Source organism: Lolium perenne, chromosome 7, assembly GCF_019359855.2.
Source record: "Lolium perenne isolate Kyuss_39 chromosome 7, Kyuss_2.0, whole genome shotgun sequence".
NCBI classification, from domain to species: domain Eukaryota; kingdom Viridiplantae; phylum Streptophyta; class Magnoliopsida; order Poales; family Poaceae; genus Lolium; species Lolium perenne.
The window spans coordinates 35,330,023-35,346,100 of NC_067250.2; the positions used below are offsets into that span (position 1 = coordinate 35,330,023).

The 16,078-nt window shown below is 40.2% G+C and overlaps 1 long non-coding RNA gene across 2 annotated transcripts; it reads left to right on the forward strand.

The window, feature by feature from the left end:
* The first annotated feature begins 9,557 nt into the window (after positions 1-9,557).
* LOC139833317 (uncharacterized) lies at positions 9,558-11,271 on the forward strand. 2 transcript variants are annotated; one of them, XR_011748791.1, is made up of 4 exons: positions 9,558-9,758; positions 10,197-10,293; positions 10,766-10,835; positions 10,985-11,271. It is a non-coding gene; the product is annotated as an uncharacterized lncRNA (long non-coding RNA). The 2 variants fall into 2 exon arrangements; XR_011748792.1 differs by lacking the exons at positions 10,766-10,835; positions 10,985-11,271 and adding an exon at positions 10,836-10,942.
* The last annotated feature ends 4,807 nt before the right edge of the window (positions 11,272-16,078 follow it).

Genomic DNA, 16,078 nt, shown 5'->3' on the forward strand with positions numbered 1-16,078 from the left:
ATTAGGCATAACTTTCGATTTCAAAAGATCAACATCAGAGGCAAGACTATCAACCTTAGAAGCGAGAATATCAATTTTATTGAGCTTTTCCTCAACAGATTTGTTAAAAGTAGTTTGTGTACTAATAAATTCTTTAAGCATAGCTTCAAGTCCAGGGGGTGTGTTCCTATTATTATTGTAAGAATTCCCATAAGAATTAGCATAACCGTTACCATTATTATAAGGATATGGCCTATAGTTATTACTAGAATTGTTCCGATAAGCATTGTTGTTGAAATTATTATTTTTAACGAAGTTTACATCAACATGTTCTTCTCGGGCAACCAATGAAGCTAACGGAACATTATTAGGATCAACATTAGTCCTATCATTCACAAGCATAGACATAATAGCATCAATCTTATCATTCAAGGAAGAGGATTCTTCAACAGAATTTACCTTCTTACCTTGTGGAGCTCTTTCCGTGCGCCATTCAGAGTAATTAATCATCATATTATCAAGGAGCTTTGTTGCTTCACCAAGAGTGATGGACATAAAGGTACCTCCAGCAGCTGAATCCAATAAATTCCGCGAAGAAAAATTTAGTCCTGCATAGAAGGTTTGGATGATCATCCAAGTAGTCAGTCCATGGGTTGGGCAATTTTTAACCAAAGATTTCATTCTTTCCCATGCTTGTGCAACATGCTCAGTATCTAATTGTTTAAAATTCATTATGCTACTCCTCAAAGATATAATTTTAGCAGGTGGATAATATCTACCAATAAAAGCATCCTTGCATTTAGTCCATGAATCAATATTATTCTTAGGCAGAGATAGCAACCAATCTTTAGCTCTTCCTCTTAATGAGAAAGGGAACAATTTTAATTTTATTATGTCACCATCTACATCCTTATACTTTTGCATTTCACACAATTCAACAAAATTATTAAGATGGGCAGCAACATCATCGGAACTAATACCAGAAAATTGCTCTCGCATAACAAGATTCAGTAAAGCAGGTTTAATTTCAAAGAATTCTGCTGTAGTAGCAGGTGGAGCAATAGGTGTGCATAAGAAATCATTATTATTTGTGGTTGTGAAGTCACACAACTTAGTATTTTCAGGAGTACCCATTTTAGCAGTAGTAAATAAAGCAAACTAGATAAAGTAAATGCGAGTAACTAATTTTTTTGTGTTTTTGATATAGTAAACAAGATAGCAAATAAAGTAAAACTAGCAACTAATTTTTTTTTTGTATTTTGGTTTAGTGCAGCAAACAAAGTAGTAAATAAAATAAAGCAAGACAAAAACAAAGTAAAGAGATTGAGAAGTGGAGACTCCCCTTGCAGCGTGTCTTGATCTCCCCGGCAACGGCGCCAGAAAAAGAGCTTGATGGCGTGTAACTCACACGTTCGTTGGGAACCCCAAGAGGAAGGTATGATGCGCACAGCAGCAAGTTTTCCCTCAGAAAGAAACCAAGGTTTATCGAACCAGGAGGAGCCAAGAAGCACGTTGAAGGTTGATGGCGGCGGGATGTAGTGCGGCGCAACACCAGAGATTCCGGCGCCAACGTGGAACCTGCACAACACAAACCAAGTACTTTGCCCCAACGAAACAGTGAGGTTGTCAATCTCACCGGCTTGCTGTAACAAAGGATTAACCGTATTGTGCGGAAGATGATTGTTTGCAGAAAACAGTAAAACAAGTATTGCAGTAGATTGTATTTCAGTAAAGAGAATTGGACCGGGGTCCACAGTTCACTAGAGGTGTCTCTCCCATAAGATAAAAGCATGTTGGGTGAACAAATTACAGTCGGGCAATTGACAAATAGAGAGAGCATAACAATGCACATACATGTCATGATAAATATAGTGAGATTTAATTGGGCATTACGACAAAGTACATAGACCGCTATCCAGCATGCATCTATGCCTAAAAAGTCCACCTTCAGGTTATCATCCGAACCCCCTCCAGTATTAAGTTGCTAACAACTGACAATTGCATTAAGTATTGCGCGTAATGTAATCAATAACTACATCCTTAGACATAACATCAATGTTTTATCCCTAGTGGCAATAGCACATCCATAATCTTAGAACTTTCTGTCACTGTCCCAGATTCACGGAGACATGAACCCACTATCGAGCATAAATACTCTCTCTTGGAGTTACTAGCATCAACTTGGCCAGAGCCTCTACTAATAACGGAGAGCATGCAAGATCATAAACAACACATAGGTAATAACTTGATAATTAACATAACATAGTATTCTCTATCCATCGGATCCCGACAAACACAACATATAGTATTACAGATAGATGATCTTGATCATGTTAGGCAGCTCACAAGATCCAACAATGAAGCACAATGAGGAGAAGACAACCATCTAGCTACTGCTATGGACCCATAGTCCAGGGGTGAACTACTCACTCATCACTCCGGAGGCGACCATGGTGGCGTAGAGTCCTCCGGGAGATGAATCCCCTCTCCGGCAGGGTGCCGGAGGAGATCTCCAGAATCCCCCGAGATGGGATTGGCGGCGGCGACGTCTCAGTAAGGTTTTCCGTATCGTGGCTCTCGGTACTGGGAGTTTCGCGACGGAGGCTTTAAGTAGGCGGAAGGGCAGGTCAAGAGGCGGCACAAGGGGCCCACACTACAGGCCGGCGCGGCCAGGGCTTGGGCCGCGCCGCCCTGTAGTCTGGCCACCTCGTGGCCCCACTTCGTCTCCTCTTCGGTCTTCTGGAAGCTTCGTGGCAAAATAGGACCCTGGGCGTTGATTTCGTCCAATTCCGAGAATATTTCGTTACTAGGATTTCTGAAACCAAAAACAGCAGACAAAGAATCGGCACTTCGGCATCTTGTTAATAGGTTAGTTCCAGAAAATGCACGAATATGACATAAAGTGTGCATAAAACATGTAGATATCATCAATAATGTTGCATGGAACACAAGAAATTATCGATACGTCGGAGACGTATCAATATGGTTCATCAAGGATAACTGACAGAAATGAAAACCTGGTAACAGCATGACATGCACAGGAGGATTGCTGAAGCATATGATTCAGTAATACCTATCTGAATGCCAAGGCTATTGACCAAACAATAAATCATCACTATCCAGTAATGGATTCAGATTCCATTTACTTATTAATTAATCATGAAAAATCAAATCATGCTAAGTAAGTCATTCGATTCACACTGCATAAGCAGTTCATACATAAGTATTTCATTCAAGCATGGATATACATCAAATCATGCTTGAATAGGATAATAGCATCACTGTGAGGCAATAATAGCAGCACAAGTCACTACAACAGGACCCTACCTACAGCAACAGATTTATCTGTATCTAAATGTCAATATAGGCGTTGCTAGCACCTCTACCAACGGATAATGATGCGTTGCGTTTTTGGGTGTTGCAAGGGTACAATGCAACGCGTATTGGTCCGTTGGTAACCATGGGATAGAGCGTTGCAAAGTGGCAACGAATGTTGAGCAACGCATATGGGTCCGTTGGTACATAATATATGTGGATTGAATAATTTATTTTGACACAATTTTTTTTTGGATTGGGTGGCTTTGTAGCTTCATATATTGCAGTACTTGTTTCCTCGAGAGAATACTACTTAATACATATATTCGGCAGCACACAAGTATAGAATATCAAAGCATTGCATGAAGAAACATTTCTATATTTATAATTAAAATCACCATCCATACATGAAAATAATCTTAAGAGTACACATCTTACAATCTCACATAACAATATGATATTCTAACTAATTCTATATATATATTTCTTCTCGTGCTCCGCCTTCTAATGTAGCATTTGAATTTGGCAGGCCTTGCTGATAGTTTGCTCCTGCAAAAAGGAAGTCCATATTTTAGAACGGACGTTGCAAAAAAACAGTAGGCAAGGGTATATTAATTTCTACTATATATTTGATCCAAAACATGTAAAAAGGGTATTCTTACCTATATTAGATGTTACAAGATATACAATTCTGCAACATTGATATCTTCACGTTGGCAAGCACCAACTTGCATACTGGTTTCCTACAAAATTCAGTAGAGACATCAATTTAAATAATACTAGGAAATTGTTAGTAGGCATGTACATGTAGAGCAAAGTCTAAACACTTAATCCTACGAGCACAAGTAGAAATGGTCACATCGCTCACATAAGATAGGAGAAGCTCTGTGTGGAGAACATTACAAAAATCACAAAGAACTGCCCACAGTTTGCATTGAAATAAACAAAGGTATATAGTATGATTTGGGAAAAAATAGTGTACTCAACCAATCGATTCAAAGGCCCTTGAGTCCCAGTTTAATTTCTCCTATAAATGTCTCTAGACTACCCTCTCAACCAGGGGGTCTGAGAGGGGCAAATCCATCTGGTTCGTCCATTCCACTTTGAACAGTAATTCCCAGCTCCCACTTTCTACCTCAGCCGTTGGATGTGGTCGTTCTTTTTTTCCCCATTGCTTCCGGTTCTTGGTCCATGACGTCTGGGCCCAAACGAGTGTGGGGCGGCCAGCGAGAGGCAGCGAGGGTTGCTCGTTTGAGTCGCCTTTCTTTTCCTACGCAGGCGGGCAGCGGTGAAACCCTAGATCGGTGAACCACTACCCAATACGCTGCCTCCAATCCATGCCTCATCTTTTCCTCCCCCAATCCGCGCCGCCTCTCTCCTCGCTCCCCAATCCGCGCCCGTTTCTCCTCCCAACGACAACCTCTCTCTTCCTCCCCAACGGTGGCGCGCCGCCTCTCCCCAGGATGGAACCGGACGGGGACGACCGCAGTGGCAGGAGCGCGCACGAAGGAGGGCGATGGCGCGGACAGTGGTGGCAGTGCGCTGCCTTGAGAAGCTCGTCCACAGCCGGAGGGCTCGAGCGCCGTCATCTGCTGGCTTTGGGCCGCAGCCTGGCGAGAAGCACGAGGGGGGCCGGCACGGGGAGCCCTCAGGGTCGCGCGGCCTCCTCCTCCTTGGCACCGGTGCGCCTGGCGCTGAGCAGCGGCCATGGCGCCGCTCGCCGGAGCACAATAGCCGTCCCGTTGCTCGTCTAACCTATCTCCCTAGGTGAGTTCTTCCATCTCATCTCTTTCCCCTGTTCTAATTTCCTGATTTTCACGGACATGTGCTCTGCGTCAGCTTTTATTTCTTACACAAGGAAACGGGAAAGGTGGATCTTCCCAGCCCAGAGAAAATCATAGCCTTCTCTTGCAGTTTTTAGCGTATATGCTTTAGGTTCCAGATTTATTCAGTGGGTTGGATCGCTAGGTCTGGTTTTATTTCAATTATGATTCTCACGTCAATGTGATCTTTATTATCAAAGTTTTTTCACCACCCAACGTATCTGATTAGCATCTGATATGAAATCAGATTTGCTGATAATCAACCACTCTTTTGCATAGTAAGCATATGTATTTTTTCTGAATGCAACTCATGTTGATAAACTGAGCATACTGTCGCTGCCCTACTTTCGATTGTAGTAGATTACAGAGATATTGTCCAGGCTAGAAAGAAAGAATGGAGGGTGAGCGAAGAGTGCGGTGCAACAGCCTGGCAGGCGGTGGGACTGGTGTTCAAGACCACAAGCTCGGCTTCAGAGGGCAAGGTGAGCTTCTCCCAGCCCCCACCTCTCTCCAAGCGTCTGCGACGTGCTCTGCTTCCTTTCTCGTTTCATTTTCAATAAGAAATTGGATCACAGCAAAGTTTTCTGAGATTTTATTTCTGAATGCAAGTTGTTGCTGGTACTCATTTTGCAGGATTCAAGGTTATTGGAGAAATTGCATGTCGCTCTGGTCAAATCCATCATAAAAGATATTGTGGATGTTTTCTGAACTTCTTCAGTTGTTTAGTGGGTGAATCAGACCAGTACAGCTAATCCTCGAGGTGGTGCATATCCTCTTTTTTTAACACAAATTCTTTTCTGTTGAAAACCAATTTATTTACAGTAATTTAACATACCTCAGGCCTCCTGCGCTGCTCCCTGGCAGCTCCGAGGGTACTATCACACGATGGCGCTCACACAACATGGCTGTTGTGGTGTATGTGGTTGGAGCAGTGGTAGCACATCACTAGATGGCGCCTCATTTACTGTTGCCCTCATAGTTGCCACTGCTCGAAACCTTCAGGCCATAGGGACGTGAAACGAAAGATGCATCAGCGACAGAAGAAGTTGCCACGAGGAGTAGGTTATTCTCCCGATGAGGTGCTCGTAAGTCCCCTACAGCTGTTGTCAAGAAGCTTAATCTATGAAACTTTGTTATGTAGATTTTTTTGATCCATTGAGCTTGAAGAATGCCCATTTATTTTGCCACAAATGTTCTCCTGGGCTTGCTTCAAAATTGTACTACTATTTACAGGCTGCTCCTTGTTTGACAGGATCTGGAGTTTTCTATGGCTTTGTTGAATCTGTTGATCCTTCGTCTAAACATTGTACCACGGTATCATGTAACCGCTAAGCTACTGTATTTTTACTTATTCGGATATCTGGAGAGATAGAAGAACATGGATGTAGGTTTTTAGGGCCATCGCGGAAGGCCTCTCTCAGGTCTTCTTCGATAGTGAAGGTTCCGTAGCCTGGGTTAAAAAATACATCAGCTCAAGGTTTTGTTTATTCGTGGTACTTAATGTTAATGTAGTCTCATGGCTGGTTATCGCATCTTTGTGTAAAAAATGCATCAGTTCAAGGGTTTGTTATTCGTAGTACTTAATGTAAATTTAGTATCATGGCTGGTTAACGCATCTTTGTAGTGTGCCTTTGGTTCTATACTTCTATATAAGTGCCGGAGCTTTATGGCCTGCAGATTCAAATTGGAGACTACAAAGCAGCCCAGAATCTATATAAGTTCGGACACCACGCTGACTATATTCCCAAGCGCCCACGCCCACGAAGATGGAAGGGGCTGCAGACGGTGAGTTGCAGATTTCTATCTGTATGTTTTTTCCTTCCTTAGTAGTTCTCTTTTATGCTTCAGTGTTTCTATTAAAATTAGTTTGCAGTCCTTACAAAAGAAGCTAGATTAGGTGGGTGTGGTACAAAAAAAAAGATTGTTGATCAGCATGTCCAGTCAACTTTTGCTCATCGGTTCACTTTGCATATAGTGTGTAACTGAGATTCGCTGTCTCAAAGATGATGATTGAGATAAAGTGTGAGCAATGTCGTTTTGCTTTAAGAAAACTTTTATATATTTGCACATTTGCACTAAATATATGGTCTGATAAATAGTAGGTGTGCTCGATCCCAGATTTTCACTATCAGTATATAAAACTGACAATGGTTTGTGCAATGCTTAGGAGTAGCTTTACAGCTCTCTCAAAATGAGTAGCATTGTTGAGATAGATGTGAGCATGGGTGAAGGAAAGGTATCACTTAGAGTTAGGTGTGTGTTATTCTGGTTTTCCCTGGGAGCAGAATGTGACCGTGAGTGTGGTTGGGTGATCCAATCTGGTCAAGATCTGTGTATAGCTCTTTCGAAAAAAAAAATCTGTGTATAGCTCGGCAATTCAGGTACCCAGCTACCTTTTTCATTTAATGGCATGTTAAACCTGGTGCATATTCTAGCCAGTGGTGCTTTTGTTATCAGGTTTAAGTGTTTAATTTGATACCCTTATGTTTCTTCCCAAATTTCTGAGATGTCCAAAGTATTTCAGATCCTGACAGGAATCAATACATGCGAGATGTGTTTATTTTACTGCTAAGAATACATGCTTAGTTTTATTATTATTTGGTTCCGTTTCATTGCTGATAAGAACATATGCAAAGTGTTCTCATTCTCATGTTCCTTCTTACTGTTGAGAACAGATAATAATAGACGAACAAAATGATGTCTACATGTTGGTTATGAGAGACGAATATCTCTGTGATGTCATTTTGCCGAACTGCAAAGCTATCATTTGATGCAATGTTCCTGAAATTCAGCTTGTGGTACCTTTTTGTTTCTTGTATGAACATTATAAACCAATTTATTTACAGTAATTTAACATACCTCAGGCCTCCTGCGCTGCTCCCTGGCAGCTCCGAGGGTACTATCACACGATGGCGCTCACACAACATGGCTGTTGTGGTGTATGTGGTTGGAGCAGTGGTAGCACATCACTAGATGGCGCCTCATTTACTGTTGCCCTCATAGTTGCCACTGCTCGAAACCTTCAGGCCATAGGGACGTGAAACGAAAGATGCATCAGCGACAGAAGAAGTTGCCACGAGGAGTAGGTTATTCTCCCGATGAGGTGCTCGTAAGTCCCCTACAGCTGTTGTCAAGAAGCTTAATCTATGAAACTTTGTTATGTAGATTTTTTTGATCCATTGAGCTTGAAGAATGCCCATTTATTTTGCCACAAATGTTCTCCTGGGCTTGCCACGTGTTTTCTTTTGTACCAAGTGATTGAGGTGCCACGTGTTTTCTTTTGTATGCTTCTCCTTAGGTTAATTAGATTGTACATAACAACTTCAAATCGAAGACTCCAAGTAGTATGAGTGTATGTAGCATAACAGACAATATGCTACTATTTAACGTCTTAAAATCAAAATATCCAAATTGTATCTTCTGTTGTATGAAGCTGGTAATGTAATTTGGGCATTTAAGAACCATATCTTTCATATATTAACGGTGATATATTTGTATTGTAGTAGCATTGCAAAAGTTACTAATTTGAAGTCAGGTGATAGATGTTTATTGATACTTGATAATCATGGAGATAATTGAAGTATTTCTCGTTGTGGGTTAAAATAAAGAATAAAACTAAAGAGGGGCAATACCACCTATTTAGATCAAGGTCAATGATGGCTGCCATACCGTCTCGCATATATCTCTCTTTCTCTCTCTTTGGTTTGGTGAATAATGAAAGGTAAATTTTGATAAGTTTGTGCACAGTGTATAGCCTTAGTTAGTCAATATGCCTACTGTGTGGCTCAAGTTTCCAGATCTGGTTCTGCTGAAGATTTGTGTTGACAGTAACATGAATGTTTGAACTCATTTGCATTTCACTATTTCTTATAGTTCTTTATCTCACGATTCATGCTACTGTCAAGAATATATAGTTCAGAATTTAAACAAGCAGATATTTCGCATTGGGATTTGGTTAAACCCTATGATAGGCTACTCCCATTATACTTGATTTGTTCTGGTTTAAGTAGTGTGGTTAATGGTGAGCCTGAGCCTGTGATGTGATGTATTCAGGTCTGGGTTGCCAGGAGCTCCGATGTGGCCAGCCGCGGCCGGGAAGAAGTCGCCGTCGTGGCCAGCCTCCGCCGATCCCTCGGCAGTAGGCTGCAGCTTGGTCACAGCCTCGGAACTGGTGCCGCCGGACGGAGAGCCGCCGCGTCGTCGCGCCTCTCCTTCTCGACCTAGCACACCGGCGGCGGCGTGTCGGACACGTACAACAGGTTGCCCCTGCAGTGGCGCGGCAGGAAGCTGCGGCCGGTCATCTTGGAGAAGCGAGACACCTTGGCGAGGTGGCCCGGCATGGGCGCCGCAGCAGAAGGAGAGCAGATGGTCAGCGCCAGCCACCCGCCACCAATGCGGCCCGGGGGCGGCCCGACGCCGCCCACTGCAGCCGCCGTGAGCGCCGCCACCATTCGCGGCGCACGAGACGCAAATTTCGTGCACACGCTCTACGGCGCGGAGAGCGGCTGACCCTGGCCGCGGTGCCAGGTGAATCTTTTCCCCAAACATTGCTCCTATTCTCTCTGCTAGCTACCTGATGTGATTTTTGAACATGATGTGTGCAGGTCTGAGGAAGAAGAGAAGAAGTATCAAGACACCAAGGTAATATTAATCATCCATGTTTTATACTCCCGTGTTTTATACTGCTGTCCTTCAGATAGTGTTGTGTTTTATACTGCTGATATATAAAGTGTGGTCGTACCAAAGTAAAAAAGATGTAATATTAGGTATGACTAATCATTTGTTTTGGAAATGGAATTGCAGAAGAATGCTTTTTAGCTTTTATATATAACATAATTTAGTTCAGCCCTGTATTTCTCCTGATGTAGCAGTAATATGTGTTCATGAGGGTGTCAGTGTTTAAATAAAGTTGCAGTATTTGATAACAAAAATAAAGCAGTATACATGTTCTGGTTCGAGTCATCTCTGGTTTGAGTATTTGATCTCAAAAATGGTTTGTGTTATTACTATAACCAACTCATTGGATCATAGGATTTAATGCATTTCACATGCAATTCTGCAACTGCTCTCTGTATATAGGATCTGAAGGCAGCGAGAATTAATGAAAAGAAAACTACTGTTCCAGCTCATTAGCTCTACAACTACTGATTAAGCATCTCCAGATTCAAGAGGATAGGTATGGCTTGATTGTCATTGTCTGCTTTCTTTGTGCCCCTCCCCTCAAAAATGGTTTGTAGTACCCATGTCTATGTGAAGTTAGTTCTGAAGTCAAAAACTAATTCTTTTGTGCACCCATGAGCTACTTATAAGGTGATATAGGATTCTTCTTACAATTGTATTAACTTTCCGGTATTACTGTCCTCCTATTTAATTTGCTCCGCAACTGCTCTTTATTTTGTCCTATTATACAAATTTGTGTAACAACATCCTTTCATGCATGTCCTAATATAATCCACCACTTTTTATGGAACTCTTTCTGGATTCAATGCTGTTCTGGCGTATCAGCAAATTACCCATCTAAGAAAGCTTCTTTTGCTAATGTCTGAAATTAGAATGATACTTCTAATTTCCTACTGTGTAGGGCTTTGAAGGTATCATTTTGTGCTATTGTTGATAATTCACTGCATTACAATGAATCTGTGTTGTAGAAGATTTAGCTGATCTGGTTATGTACATTTCGAACAAGGATTTGAAGAGGTTGCACATGTTCTGTTTCAGGTACTTATAGCAAATCTGCACTACCGTCTAAAGTCTACACTTCGATACTTTCACTAAGGCATTACCTGTTTTCTATCTCTTTAGGAGAACTGAAGCTTTCATCACCAGAAATGTGTCCTCTCTTATTATTTTTTTTATACTTTGTGTAGGAATCAATCAAAATATTTTGTAGAGCACTTGTTATGTCTTGACAAAAAGAACATTCGCATTTCAGTTTGGTTGACTAGCTTCTTTAGGAGGCTCTGAAGGGAAGGCAATAGACCTTGATGATACTAAATTTCATCATTACGCCATCAAGTATGTTACAACAGAACTTGAGCATATCCATTGTCCACTCTGCTATAAGTTGTGTGCTAGGCTAGATCGTATATTTTTTGGGTGGTGTTCTGAACTTCTGTTGGATATGGTGGTTGACTGCATCATTGAGGCAGAGGTGATTAAGTAGTCTCCTGATAGTATAAAGATTTGTTAGTAACCTGAGGCAGAGTTTTGTTGTCAAAGAGTTTTGCAGAGTTACAATCTATAAGGGATTCAACACATGGTTTCAGTGATCCATGTTGTGTACAGTTATTACTTGATGAGTAATGTAATTGTTGTGTAGTAGTACAATCAGACTATTAGATATTGCCAGCATTTTCTTGCCATTTGGCGGTTCAAAGAATTGATATTAGGGTAGTAGGTGATAATAAGACTTTTCAATAATCTACAAGTTAAATATGTATTTAATAAAGGGTCATTGGTGTAGAGGATGGGGCTTCCCCATTTTTTTTAATATGTGATTATGCATAAGAAAAAATCATCGGTCTATTTTTTTGTTGTAATTCGGTTGAATGATTCTTCCAAGAAAGATGAGATGGAAAAGAAGCATCATGGACTAACCTAGAGAATCGATTGTACAATTTGTTCTCTGCTTCTTAGTGATGATCCTTGTGTATTTTCATTGAAATAAATAGCACTACATATGTACTTATTTAGTGTGTTGACCTAGAAAAAAATCAGGAGGCTTTATTATACAATTTATTTCTAATTGCTATGAACAAATGGTTGGATGCACAAAAAATAATTGTTGCATTATACATGTATTATTTTTATATTATCTTTATATATTATTACTTGAAATGTTGACTTTTCCTTAAAAAATGATGCTTATACGGCACTAAGGGCTTGCAGAGGCCGACTAAATTCTTAGACAATTAAATAAACATCAGACTATTAAAATTTATGATTACTGACCTGTTTCGCTTTTGCCTCGGCGCCGGGGCGAATTCTCTTAGGTGATCCTTTCTTAGATGTGCTGGAAAGTCCTAAAGGACTTTTAGTGAGGTTACCGGAATTCTTGATGCATTAGATAAATCAAAGGAGACATGGTGCCACCAAAGAATGCACATATGTAAATATGCAGGCAATTCAAAGCAGACACATAGCAGCATGTTTCACAAGTTATCAACATTCATTGGAAAATATAAATTACTCCTATGTTCATTTAACATAGTATATACTAAGAGTCTCTATATTTTAATAGACATGGCATGATGATGTATAGTGATCTTGGTATGCAAGTATGATCAAGACCACTTGGTCTGGCCTGTGCCCATTTGTTCTTTGATTCTTATTGAAGGAAATGACACTACTTCAATTGTACTTAATGTATGTGTTGATGGCACCCTAAAAAAATATGATATTTATACACATTTATTTCTCTTTGCTATGAACAAATGGTTGGATGCAACAAATGTTGCTCCTGTGTTGTACATGTGTTAGACAATTGCTTAAAAGTTTTTATTTTCTTTTAAAAGGATTGCCTATATAAGCTTAAGGGCCCTCAAAGACATGAATTCTTGGAAAACTAAACAGACATCACCTGACTAAAACTTATGTTTTTATTTTCTTCAAAAAAGATTGCCTATATAGGTTTAAGGGCTCTCAAAGACCTACCGAATTCTTGGACAACTAAAGAAACATCAGCAACATAAAACATATGGTTACAGTACTGTCTTGCATATACAACTGCAGCCTTCTGAATGGAAGTTTGGTGATTGGGCAACGAAGTTTATTACTTGGTATTTTTCTCCTGCAAGATTGGACACCAAGCCTAATACTTGGCTTTTAATATATACCAGCTAATGTTGAAAAAAAAATATACCAGCTATAACAAGATAAAACTTATGGCTTCTATTCTGGCCTGACTCTGTCTTTAGTGACGCATCGGGCTCTTATAAATTCAGTTCATATAAACTCTGGCCTTCGAGAATGGATGTGGCCCTCGATTTGGCTTTTCAATTCAACAGGAGATTAAAAATGATGCTTGCATTTATCAAAGAAAGGTTACTTCTTTATAAACAAACATTTCATTCAAAGTGATGTTTTCCCAACTGTGTTCACTGATTTTCATACAATACTTACATGTGATGATTTGATAAATATTTATGCTATATTGTTAAATTTATTTTGCAGACAGGATACATAGCCTTGCAGTTTTTTTTTCGCTCTACATGTGAATAGAATTCATCGGAGCTACTTCCGTGATGGCAAGATCGATCAACTTTTGAAGGTGTATACTGCTTGCCTTGGATGGTGCTCACATGTTATCTATCTTCTATGGTGAACCCGATCCGATCGTACGGACATTTCATGCAACATTTTTAGTTGTGAGATCGTGTTGTTGAACCTTTAACTAAATTTCTGTAGAATGTGCATAGGAATTTCATAAGACAAATTTTCTCTTTTTTACGTAGACCACATAAAATGTTGGTTATTCGTGAAACTTGATGAACACACATTTATTATGGAGATGTACATGTAGAATTTTTTTTTCAAAAATTTTCGACATTTCTAAATATAATTTTTTGGTAGAGGAAGCATACGCACCCGGGAGCCGAATTGAATTTCCAGTTAATGTCCACCTATTTAAATAAAGTAATATACCAACCTATAAAACTTAAGACCAATTAGTGTAAACCTTTGGTCTTAAAGGCACTAAAACAGTTAAATTCTGGGCTAATTCTTAATACTAAAATAAACTAAATTTTATATGATTTAAATTATGACTTGATTTTACCATTGCGCGGTAGCGCAACGGGTCATCGAGGGCGTTTCCCAAAGGAAAGTGGAAGCGATATCCAGAGCACTACCCAAATGAAAGTACAAGGGCCGTCGAGGGCGTTTCCTCCAACGAACCACACAACATACTATTATACCTCACCATGGGACGCCCTGTCGGATAATATTCTACTCGATCCAAAAGCTCTACTCCAACCTCGGATGATGTTATAGCTCACCTGGATGGCCACCCAACCCGAATGCCCTCCCTTTACCACTACGGTGATGACATCGGCAAGAAGAGTACAGCTCCGCTCCAAGCCTCTGATACTAAAATAAGCCAAAACTTATGGTTCAAATTCTTATTGAATTATGATATTTGTGCAATAGCACAACGCGGTAATTCGGTACTAAAATAAGAGAAACCCTATGGTTAGCCTTCGTCATTGCGCGATAGCGCAACGGGTCATCTAGTAGGGATTCAAAGGCCCTTAAGTCCCAGTATAATGCGTCCTTGAATGCAGTGAACCTTCTCATGAAAAATATTTCAAATTTCAGTAGAGAAACAGACTCAATTCTGTAGTTTTGCTAGTATATAAACAATGGAAATTAGTTTTCCTCGGAATTTTTTCCAGATCACTTGACCTCCACTTCTACCCATTCAGAGTGTAAATTTTATCCGCGAAATTCTACACTGATACTCCAAATTAAGTAGATGAGGGGAAATCATGAATATGCTAGCTATGCACATGGTTCCACCAGCTTTGGTAGGCACAACATGAATTGATATATTGTCACATTAGAGGTACTTTACCATAATTTTAAATTTCGTGGCACATGTGTTGTTTTCTTGGTAGTGAGGGCCTTTACCTACAAGTTATTGGACTTTTTAGTTTCATGCGGTTACAGCCTAGAAAGTTCAGAAGCTGAAAGGAAAGTAGTAAAGTACCATAATAGGTGCATAGTTTTTGTACGCATAAATGATCAGAGTAACTACAAAGATATAGATAAGATTGTAGTGATTGGCTGATACCTTGACTTGTTCCTTTCAGCCCTGCCACACATACGCATTGTAGCAGCCCTCTTTGGAGCCTTCTACGAGATTTTGAACTGATTTCCATCAAAATTTGACCTATTTATGCAAGAACACCACAGTAAACCAAAGTTGCATTAGAAATGAAATAAGGTAACTTATGAAACAAGCGACTTGGAGCGACAGAAAATACTTGTCTAATAGATTATTTGGACTAGATAAAACGCTCTAACTTTGTGTTCTCTTTAATTATTACTACATCCCATAAGGGACGCTTGCTTGTCTGTGATTATAAAAGGTATGAGCTAATTATCAATACATGGCAGTGCTTTTACCAATGTAAGGAAACGGATGCACTGCAATAAATTATAATGCATACCTGATGTTTAGGGGCTTCCTTGCCTGCAGGAATTGTTTCTTTGACATCTTAATAATATCCTTTGTACAAATGCAAATTAAGAAACCACGAGATATATTAACTCAGAGATATGAGCAGTACTACAATAGTGACTGACATCTAGTCAATCCAAACAGGAAAAGATGAAAAGATTTTTACCTGTCTATGTTCATTATCCATCTCCATTGTTAATCTGACGTGCTTGCCACACCTCTGAGGCTATGGCGCAGTAATAATTCTGCAACAAATGCAATGCCTGTGCTTATTTATATATATGGGAATTCAAAACGTAAGAAGGTTCCAGTTTGACAAGAACTAGACGAGCCGGCCGGTAACCAACTATACTGAGTTGGAATCATACGCAGTCTAAATATTAAACAAGCTATCTTGCACTAATTACGGATTTGATATTATCCAGGGACCCAAATTCAACCAGATCGTTCCATCAACAAAAGATGTAACCTGAACACCAAGTCACTTTAACTAAAACAGACCCTGGACAGTACAAAATTGTACACATCAGTGAACAACAAGCGGTTACCACACTTGATCAGCGGGCATGTCAAACTAGAAAGTATAGTAAACCGATCAAGCCAAGGGGAAATTAGAGGATGAATCGCACACCTGACCTCTGCGCACAAATCCAGCTCTGGGAGGATTTCGCATAGATCGGATCTCGTCTGATACGAACAGCAAACCCAAGTCAAGGTCGAGGCAACCCTTAGGCTCCGACAGGTACTCCTCGGCCAGGCTGTACTCTTCATCATCACCGGG